The 10,170-nt window shown below is 42.2% G+C and overlaps 1 pseudogene; it reads right to left on the bottom strand.

Moving 5' to 3' along the window:
- Positions 1-2,523: 2,523 nt before the first annotated feature.
- The window catches only part of LOC102817231, a 23,428-nt pseudogene continuing 15,781 nt past the window's right edge, over positions 2,524-10,170 (bottom strand).

The raw sequence follows: 10,170 nt of genomic DNA, 5'->3' as shown, positions 1-10,170 counted from the left end.
ATTCCTGCTTGATGTATATATGAGAAGTACTTATTACAGACGCTGGACTCTGTCCTCAGATCAGAGGTAGTTCCACAATTAGCAAGGTAGGCATGGGCTTACTTATGCTTATTTACTAATCTCTACTGAATGGAAACTATAAATGAGCACAAGTAAGCCAGTACACTCCTTGCTTATTAGGTACTCTGTAAATTTTAAAAGAGGCTTCAATTCTGTAGGAAGGTGCTATGGTTGGGAGAGAGACAGATGCCAGCCATACTCAGAAGCAGAATCTTTGATATGGTAAAATGAATAAATAAATTATTCACTACAGATTAGTAAGTAAGCACAAATAAGACCATGCTTACGTTGCTGACTGGGTAATCCAACACTGCCTGAAATACATTCCCACAAGTCCTAATTAAACTTCACTTACCAAGAAAGGGAGAAAGTTTGTTTTATTTGAAATACTCTCTCCTTGAACTTTGTTGTTAAGTGCCATGGAGTCTACATTAGAACAAATGTAGGAATTAAAGAGAGAAAGAAAGTAGAAAAACAGCTATTTCTAAAACCAAACCCCAAGAATACCGATAAATTGTGAATGTCTCTGGAGAGATAAACACAGCAACAAAATATGCACAAAATTCCATATTAATTTTCATTGAAATATTAAAACGACTATTCCAAACTTCAGTTCTTTGATAGAAGAAAACTTGTTGCTCAGTATTCAGCGATAACTAGTTCACCTATTCTAGTCACCTTAATTCATTAAACATTTAGGATCTCTGCTATGATAATCATCAAGTATCTTTGAACTCATCCAATTCCTTGTTCACAGAGTTGATTCCAACTCACAGAGACTCTCTAAGACAGAGTAAACTGTTCCATATATAATCTTTACACAGAAGCTGATTGTGCCATATCTTTCTCCCCAGAACAGAGAGGCTTCCACCAATGACTTTCCAGGCAGCAGCTGAGTACTTAACCACAGTGCAACCAGCCCTCCTTTCTGAACTGCCAGTGGCACCATATTTCTATGAGAATTAAAACTGGACAGATAAGAAACAAAGGAATTTCCTCTTTGCTAAGAGTCTAGTGATTTTATTCAACAACTGAAACGATTCAGGTCTTTAAATGTAACTATGGGCTCCCTGGGTGTCACAAACTAGCTCAAAGATTGGTTCTAACCCACTCAGCGGAATCTCAGAAGACAGGCCCGGAGAACTAATTCACAGTTTCAAAAATCCCACAGAGCACAGTACTACTCAGACACACAGCGTCAGAATCGATAGCAACTAACAATAAGTATTAATTTTAGAGGTGGTGTTCTAGGAGTCTATTTTTAAAATAATGAGTAAATAAAAATACAATGAGTACGAGAATGACACACTTTGAGAGGTAAATTTTGTTTGAAGATCAGTGATGACTGACCGGACTGAGACAATTCTCAGGCAGACTAGTTCTAATCACAGCTCCTACAAAGACTGACTCCTTCGTTTTGATATAATCACTTTTCCTTGTGGGTGCTTCAGCTGTCTGGTCTATAAAACTGGGTAATTTAATAGTAACCTGCCCACACAATGCACCTTTGAAGTTAACTAATGAATGCTCTCACCAGGTGCACTTAAAACTATTAGATGCTATAAAAATATTGAGTACTATCTCGAAAAGAACACTGTAATAGATACATGTTGGTTCTAACTATGATACCTCTCCCCTAAAAAGACCCCATCCCACTTCACCCCCTCCCCCCTCAGACCTTATTTATAGGGCCGCTGCCTAGCAGAAAGTCTGTTGACTCCGGACCCAAGGTTGCAACAAAAGCAGTTTTGAAACGCCGGCACTGAAATGGACCAGACAAAAGAAAGTGGATCTGTACAGAGGGAACCGGCAGAGAAAGGGGGTGTGTGCCGAGTCTCCCCACAAGCTCAAGCATGAATAGGCACAGTTCCTCCATCTGACACTGCCAGCAGTTAATATCCCACCCCTTTCAGCCCACTACACCCCACCCCATCTCGTTCGCCCCCCCCCGCAGACCCTCCGCAGGAACCTTGCCCTCCCCCACCACGCCTCCGGCGCCTCAGATCAAGTCTCACATTTCCAGCTCTCGGCGTAATTCTAGCCTCAGTGCTTGTCGTGCTCAGAGGCCGGCTAGCAAGCCCCAGGTGCGAAAGTTAAACCAGCGCTGCGACACCGGAGGCCAGGGCAGGAGTCGGCCACACCAGCCCCTGGCCAGCTCCGCCCCGCCCTGCCCCTCTGGGCGTCTTCGCGTGGGCGAGCGTGGGGCCAGAACCACCACCCGCGACCAGGGCCCGGCCAAGGCCCAACCGCCCGGACTAGGAGGTGGCGCCGCCGCCGACACAGCGCCCCGCTGGCTCCCATCTCCGGCCTTACCTGCGTCCAGGTCCCGGGAACCGCCCCCTCCTGGCGCGCCTGGGCACCCTCAGTCCAGTGCAGGAGGACTGTCAGTGGCTCCCGCGGCGGCGATGCTGGTTCGGTGAGACGGGAAGCGATAGGAGCCAAACCCAGTGGAATGCGCCCGAGCTACGCGGGCAACTCCGACCCCGCAACCTCGGACCCGGCGCCTGAGCGATCGCTGCCGCCACTGCCCTGCTCTGCCCACCTCTGCTGATTCCCGGCGCGAGTCCTGTGTGGGCGGCGCCGGGCCCAGACCCGACGCAGGCTGACAAACCGCGCGGGTTCTGCGAGGTCAGACAGAGCCAAGGTTAACTTTTTCTCTCTTGTCGCACCCCTTAGCAGAGTAACCGAAGCCTCCTCTCTTACTCACCTAGCTTCTCCTAGGGCTGGAAATTCCAGACCACCTAAAGATTGGGTTGTAACATCTCCAGGAGTTCCAGTGACCCCTTTGCTAGCAAACTTCCTAAAGCAGCACCACCACCTGTATTTAGTTTTCGTATCACTGTTGTCTTTGCTTACCTTCTTGCTCCTAAAATTCCATCTATTCCCAACCTGGATTAACCATGCAGATGTACTTGACTCCACACTTGGCAATTACAGTCACCAGATGAGCAATGACTGGTGGTTGGCCAAAATACGCATTTAGGGAGTGAATGTACCTCTAGGGATAAATATTGACTTGTCAAGGTGTCATATATTCCTAGATTCAGAACAATGAAAACAAAATTATCAAATGTCTGCAATTCCCAGTAATCCTAATCCTAGGTATATACCAAAAGAATTGAAACAGGACCTAAGCAAGTACTAGTACTTGTACAGCAATATTAACAATAAACAAAATAAATGGAAACAGCATAAGTGCCCTTCAACACATGAATGGATAAACAAAATTTGTATATGTAGTGATGGAACATTTCTCAACTATGTAAAGAAGTGAAGTCCTGATACGTGTGACAATATGAATACACCTTCTAAATATGCTGAGTGAAGTCAGTCACAAAAGGATAGATATTGTATGATCCTACTTAGATGAATTATCTAGAATAAGCAAATATATACAGATTAAAGTTTATTGTTAATCACCAAGAATGAAAGGGAGGAGAAACAGTCGTCACTGATTAGGGAGTACAGAGTTAGTATTGTTAAAAGCTATCTCAACTCATAGTGACCCTGGATAGGGTTTCTGAGGAGTGGCTGGTGTATTTGAAGCTCCAACTTTGCAGGTAGCAGTCCAGTACTCATCCTGTAGAACCAGTGATGATGAAATATATTGGAAACAGATAGAAATGATAATTGCACAACAGGGTGAATATAACCTATGTCACTATGTGGAAAATGTTGCATTGACAAATATTTCATGACAAAGTGGATTAGTGGTCTCTGTGCATTAGGTGTTACCAGCTGCTAGGAGGGAGAAAAATGAGGCTGTCTGCTACCATAAAGATATACAGCATCCAAAACCCTATTTAGGGTCACCATGAGTTGATCAACTCTATGACAGTGGGTTTGTTTGATTATTTGTTTATTATTTATTCATGTAATGGGCTGCTGGAGAGGGAAAGGGGGGTTAGTGTTCAATGGGTACTGACTTTCTGTTTGATATGTTGTAAAAGATTTACAAATAGTGGTGATAATAGCAAAACAACGTATGATTACACAAGTTGAAAAAATGTAAATAATACTTGGAATTTGAAAAGTTCTACTAGTTATTTTGAGAAAAGGAAAATAATATAGGCAGGAGTATCAAAAGGTTGTGTAGCTTTCTTTATTAGATTCAGAGATTTCCATTTGCTTGAAGTGGATTATTTGGAGTCTTGCCCCAAGACTAGGACAATGTGCAGTGAATTCCAATCTGAATCTGAAAAAGTGAATACCAAAACAAGACAAAGACATTACAGAAAAAGAAACTGTCAACCAATATCCGTTATGTACACTAAAATTCTCAACAAAATACTAGCAAACTAGATCCTGCAACATATGAAATGGATCATGCACCTGACAAATTGGGTTTTCTCCCGGGAATGCAAGTTTGGTTTAACATATTAAAGTGATGCATCAATATAAACACAATTTTAATTAAATATGACAAAAACCATAGGATCATCTCAGTAGACCTAGAAAAAGAATTTGACATAATATAATCACCATTTGAGTGATTAAAAACACTCAACCATCTAGGAAAAAAGGGAATTTAGTTGACAAAAGGCATACATGAAAAATCGATAGTTAACATCATAGTTGGAATCCTGGGATAGCACTGTAAGACGGACTGCTAACCACAAGGTTGGTGTTTCAAACGTACCAACTGCTCCTCAAAAGCTCTATACAAGGTTGCTATGAGTGAGGACTAACTCTTCAGTTAACAGTTAACTTAACAACATCATGCTAAAAGTTGAAAAAAATAAACACTTTCCCCTTAAAACAGGAATAAGACAAGAATATCTGCTCCTACCACTTTTATACAACATTGTATAAAATTAAGAACAATTAAGCAAGGTAAAGTAGAATATCTAGCAGCTGTTAGAGCAAATGGAGGAAAGAAAATTATTATTTTTTAAATAGAACAATAGTAAAAAAAATAAAAATATATGATTTCCTCTTGAGGTGTCTTCCCATCTTTCATCCTGTTATCTAAAAAACTCCAGGGACATTCTCTATGCTCCTCAATAATTTCAGGACCAGTTTCATGTTTCTACTGCTCTGTTTATGTTATTTCAATATGAGTCTGGCCTTATTGCCTCCCACCTAACCTGAACCCTATGGACCCCTTTTAAACATTGCCTTTACCACACTTTCATTTCTTTGTCCCCTCTCTTTGGTCTCACACACTCTCTCAATCTATAGTTTTAAACCAACCATACCAAGTACTTCCTCTTTTCTTTCTGGCAGTTGAACATTTTGAAGAACATCATTATTCAGGTCTCCATTGGACTCTCACTGATGTTCAGCAATCTTTTATTTGTGCTTAATGAACTATACACTCACCATTTATAGCATAACGAAAAACAAAAAACCAAACCTCTTGTTGTTGATTAGTTCCAACTCATAGCAACCTCATAGGACAGAATTGAACAGCCCATAGGGTTTCCAAGAATGTAAATCTTTAGGCAAGCCGACTGCCACATTTTTCTCTCACAGAGTGGTTGGTGGGCTAGAACTGCTGACTCTTCAGTTAACAGCCAAAAGCTTAACCATGGACTAACAGGGATACTACCACATATGTACATACATACATGCACCAATACTAATACGAATTTTATTTTTCTCTTTTTATAAATCTATTTGCCCTTCTTCTGATACTAATACCTCAATATACCTTTTGGAAACTATGCCTCTTCCACTTTTAATCTATGTTTTCTGAATAGGGTGATGGATTGCCCCCAACACTATCCTCCTCCCTATCACACATACACATACACACACACACACACACACACACACACACACACACAAACACACAGTTTTATGGGTAGGCAACTTGTCAGCCTGCTAATCCTCTCTCTGTTGTTGTTGTTGTCAGGTGCCATCGAGTCGGAACCGACTCATAGTGACCCCATGCACAGAAGAACAAAACAATGTCCGGTCCTGGGTCAACCTCACTACCACTGCCACACTTGACGCCATCAATGATGCCACCTGGCTGATCCAGCTCGTTGGGGATCTTCCTCTTTTTCTCTGACCCTCCACCTTACTCAGTATGACATCCTTCTCCAGTGACTGTTCCCTCCTGACAATATGCCCAAAGTATGAGAGACAAAGCTTAGCCATCCTGGCCTCCAAGGAGCACTCTGGCTGCACTTCTTACAAAATGGATCTATTGGTTCTCTTGGCAGTCCATGGCACTTCTAGTATTCTCCTCCAACAGCACAACTCAGAGGCATCAATTCTTCTACTATCTTCCTTATTCACCGTCCAGATTTCGCATCCATACAAGGTTATTGAAAATACCATGGCCTGGGTCAGGTGCCCCTTAGTCCTCAAGCTTCAGAAGAGGACATGGAATTAGGGGTATCATAACTGACATCAAATGAATCTTGATTAAAAGCAGAGGATACTTGAAAGATATTTACTAGTGCCTTATTGATTATGCAATGTATAACACTGCAAAGAATGAGTATTCCAGAACACTTAATTGTGCTCATGAGGAATCTATACATAGAACACGAGGCAGTTCTTCAAATAGAGCAAGGGGATACTGAATGGCTTAAAATTAGGAAAGGTGTGTGCCAGGATTCCATCTTTTCACCTTATTTATTCAATCTGTATGCTGAGCAAATAATCCAAAAAACTGGAATACTTGAAGAAGAATGTAGCGAAAGGATTGGAGGCAGACTCATAAACAACCTGCTATATGCCTGCTGTGGTGCTGTGAGTTAATGCACTGGACTCCACGGTCACTTTGAACTGCTATGGGTCAGAACCGACTCAACAGCACTTAGCAACAACAATATGCATGTGAGAAGTCCTGGTGTGGTGCTGTGGGGTAAAGTATTGGACTGCAAGGTTGATTTGAACCACAAGGTCGGTGGTTTGAATTCACCAGCTGTTCCTTGGAAACCCTGTACAGGGTCACTGTGAGCCAGAACTATCTCGATGGCACTTAACAACAATAAGAATACATGCATGTGACAGTGCACTGGTAGTATAGTAAGTTATGAGCTGGGCTGCTAACTGTAGGGTCAGTAGTTTGTATCTACAAGTCACTCAGTGGGAGAAAGATGAGACTTTCTGCTCCCATAAAGATTTACAGCCCCAGAAACCCTATACAGGGGTCACTATGAGTCAGAACTGACTTGGTGGTACACAACCATCACTACCATATGCATGTGACACAACCTTACTTGTTAGAGCAAAGAGGACTTAAGAAATACTGATGAAGATCAAAAGACTTCGGTATAGATTACACTTCAATATAAAGAAAACAAAAATTCTCACAACTGGACCTATAATTAACATTATGATAAATGGAGAAAAGATTGAAATTGTCGAAAAAAATGAAGTTGTCGAAGACTTCATTTGGTTAGGCTCCACAATCAATACCCATGGAAGTCAAGAAATCAAACGACACATTGCATTAGGCAAATCTGCTGCAAAAAAAACCCCTCTAAATTGCTAAAAAGCAAATACATTAGTTTGAAAGATAAGGTGCCCCTGACCTAAAGAGATGGCATTTTCAATCACCTCAAATGCATGTGAAAGTTAGACAATGAATAAAGAAGACTGGAGAAGAATTTATTCATTTAAATTGTGGTGTTGGCAAAGAATATTGAAAGTACCACGGACTGCCAAAAGAACAAACAAATCTGTGTTGGAGGAAGTACAGCCAGAATCCTCCTTAGAAGCAAGTGGTGCTGTGGAGACGTCGTATCTAGTTCTTTGGACATGTTGCCAGGAGGGATCAGTCCCTGGAGAAGGACATCATGTTTGGTAAAAAGGAGGTTCAGTGAAAAATAGGAAAACCCCCAAGAAGGTGATTGACACAGTGGCAGGACTGAGTTGTTTGGTTCTGTTGTGCATACGGTTGGTATGAGTTAGAACCAAGGTGATGGCACCTAACAACAACAAACCAAACCCATTGTTATTGAGCTAATTTCAACATGATGTTGTTGTTAAGTGCTGTTGAGTTAGTTCCGACCCATATAGACACTATATAGGGTTTCTGAGCTGTAACTGGTGAGCTTGAACCACCAAATGGCTTTGCAGTCTGGTGCATTAACCCACAGCACCACACCAGAACTCCGACTTCAACATATATTGTTGTTGTTAAGTGCTGTTGAATTGATTCCTGTATAGGGTTTCCAAGGAGCAGCTGGTGAACTTGAACCACTGACCTTGCAATTCAAATGATTTTGCAGTCTGACACATTAGCCCACAGTGCCACACCAGGACTCCCTCAACATATATGTTGTTAAGTGCCATCGAGTCAGTTCTGACCCATAGAGACCCTGTATAGGGTTTCCAAGGAGCTACTGGTGAGATTGAACTGCCGACTTTGCAGTTCAAATGACTTTGCAGTCTGGCACATGAACCCACAGCGCCACACCAGGACTCCTTCAACATATATGTTGTTGTTATGTGCCGTGGAGTCGGTCCCGACTCATAGTGACCCTGTACAGGGTTTCCGAGGAGGCTGTAAATCTTTACGGGAGCAGAAAGCCTCATCTTCCTCCCGCGAAACAGCTGGTAGTTTCGAACTGCTGACCTTGCGGTTCGCAGCCCAATTCGTAACCACTACACTATCAGAGCTAGCAACCCTATAATAAGAATGGAGTCCTGATGTGGTGCTGTGGGTTAATGTGCTGGACTGCAAGGTTGCTTTGAACTGCAAAGTCTGCAGTTCAAGCTCACCAGCCACTGCTTGGAAACCCTATACAAGGTCTCTATGAGTTGTAACCAACTCAACAGCACTTAACAACAATAACAACAACAACATAGTACAGAATACAAGTTCTCCATAAGATTTCTGAATATGCTTCCTCATCATTCACCTGCCAAATAGTTGGTGAACTCAAATCATCATTTTTAGTCCAATGCTTAACCCATAGTGCCACCAAGGCTTATTTTAGCTGTTAAATAAGTGTATGTTTCTTCTCATTTTGAGTTTTTCCCCATCAGCAAATGAAGGTCCCAGAAGCTTTGCTCTATCCATGTCATTAAGATCAGCTTTACTTTGAGAATGCCGCTCTTCCTCAGTCGTATTTTGAGTGTCCTCCAACCTAAGGCTCATTTTCTGGCAGACATCGCTCTGCTGCTATTTATAAATTTTCCATGGTTAATCATTCTGAAATGGTCTACCTCTCTTTCTTCTTCATCTGTCTTAGTCTTGAAGCTCTGTTGCAACCTATCCACTGTGGGTGACCCTGGAGCTCTGTAAAATACCATGGCAAATATTGTAAAATCCCAATACAAGATTTTCACGCTAAAAGAAACATTCTTTGATGGGTACCAGAGATGGGAGGGTTGTTATTGTTCTGTGCTATCGAATCAGTACCAACTCATAGTGACCCTATGCACAACAGAACGAAACACTGCCCGGTCCTGGGCCAACCTGACAATTGTTGCTACGCTTGAGCCCATTGATGCTGCCACTTTGCGAATCTAGACGCTGGGGATCCTTCTCTTTGTCTGTGACCCTCCACTTTATTGTTAGGTGCCATAGAGTCTGTATGGACTTATAGCGACCTTATGCACAGCAGAACGAAACACTGCCCTATCCGCTACTGTTGCCACGCTTGAGTCCATCGATGCTGCCACTTGGCCAAACCAACTCACTGGGAGTCTTCTCTGACCCTTATCTTACTAAACATGATATCCTTCTCCAGCGACTGGTCCCTCCTGATAATATGTCTGAAGTATGAGAAACGAAGTTTGGCCATCTTGGCCTCCAAGGAGCACTCTGGCTGCACTTCGTCCAAAATGGATCTATTGGTTCTTTGGCAGCCCATGGTATATTCAATATTCTCCTCCCACACCATAACTCAAAAGCATCAATTCTTCTATGGTCTTCCTTATTCACTGTCCAGCTTTCACATGCATATGAGTTTATTGAAAATAGCATGGCTTGGGTCAGGTGTACCTTAGTCCTCAAGCTGACATTTTTGCTCTTCAACACTTTAAAATCTCTTGTGCAGCAGATTTGCCTAATGCAATATGTCCTTTGATTTCTTGACTACTGCTTCCATGAGTGTTGACAGTTGATGCAAGAAGAATTAAGTCCTTGACAACTTCAATCTTTTCTCCATTGATAAGAATGTTGTTTATTGGTCCAGTGGT

The sequence above is a fragment of the Chrysochloris asiatica genome, unplaced genomic scaffold (genome assembly GCF_000296735.1).
Source record: "Chrysochloris asiatica unplaced genomic scaffold, ChrAsi1.0 scaffold00318, whole genome shotgun sequence".
In the NCBI taxonomy this organism is placed as follows: Eukaryota; Metazoa; Chordata; class Mammalia; order Afrosoricida; family Chrysochloridae; genus Chrysochloris; species Chrysochloris asiatica.
Note: the sequence above shows the minus strand (reverse complement) of the source record. Positions and strands in the feature narration are given on the sequence as shown.